Below are 1,406 nucleotides of genomic sequence, written 5' to 3'. Positions count from 1 at the left end.
ACACTTGAATCTAATGTAAAATAATATTAAATGTAAACTGTAATTGGAAAAAAATTTTAATTAAAAAAATGTTAAAAAAAACACACACACCACATAGTATCACAAATGAGGGAGGAGGAAGAGAAGGGTGTAGATAGGACAGCAGCTAAACCAAAAGACCCAGAAAGGCTACAACAGAAGATATTATAATGATGTTAGATCTTATCAATGAGGAAAGCTGGACAAAGGGTACATTATATCTGCTACTCCTTGTGAAGTCTTTATTTCAAATGTACTTATAAAATAATGAACATTTTTTCAAAAACTCCAAGAACAATTACAAACTGATCATGTGATAAGTATTTTTTTAAAATTAGAAATGACACAGGCCATGTTCTCTGACAACAAAGCAATAACACTAAAAATTAAACAAAAAAGAGAACCATAAAAAACTTAAGCATGTAGAAATGTAACCCAAAGGTTAGAGAAGTTTTTTAAAAGAAATTAAGATAAACTGCAGACTATTTTTAAATGGACAAGGAGTGCACACAAACAATGAGAGTAATATACAGCAAAAATCATGAAATACTTTGAAAGCAGTCATGCAAAGAAGTGAAGAAAAAATAAACCAAAAGAAAGTAGAAAACAAATAAAATTAATCAGAAGTTAAAGAAATAGAAAACAAAAATTTGGTTAATAAAAACAAGGGCATCAAGTTCTTTGAAATTACCAATAAAATAGCTACTTGCCCCCCCCCAATAAAATTTAAAATATTGAGAAATGAGAGGGTGACTATAACTAAAGAATCAGAAGGAAGAATGGGGGAAGAAGAAAGGAAAGACGACTATATTATTTCAAAATTTATATTTATACGTTTTTAAATGCATACAAAATAGATCAGTTTCTAGATAATAAAAGTTACCCAAAACTGACTCAGGAAGAAATAAAAAGCTTGAATACACTAATAATCAGAGGACGAAATTTGAACTATAAAATTATTGGGAATGTTCAAATAATTTTATTGGCAATTTCTACCAAAACCTCATAGATAAAATCTATGTTTCTAAATTGTTGAGAGGAGGGGAACAGCCCAATTCCTGCTACAAAGCCAGCATACTCCTATTAAACCTGGTCAGGAATAATTTAAAAGGGAACGAATTATAGATAAATCTTATATAAATACAGATCCCAAAGTCCTACATAAATGTCAGCAAATAAGACATGCCAATGAATTGCAAAAGTAATACACCTCAAAAACCTGAACTTCAACCTAGGTCACCTAGGATAGGCTGAGACTTAAAAAGATCAATATAATCCACTAGGAATTATTTAAAGAAGCCTCATGAAGAGTATCTCTCCAAAAAAAAAGAGAAGGGTGTCTATGTAGAACCCCCTCAAACACTTAATATAATGCCAGAGCGACTCCA

This window comes from Myotis davidii, unplaced genomic scaffold (genome assembly GCF_000327345.1).
Source record: "Myotis davidii unplaced genomic scaffold, ASM32734v1 scaffold142, whole genome shotgun sequence".
NCBI classification, from domain to species: Eukaryota; Metazoa; Chordata; class Mammalia; order Chiroptera; family Vespertilionidae; genus Myotis; species Myotis davidii.
Note: the sequence above shows the minus strand (reverse complement) of the source record.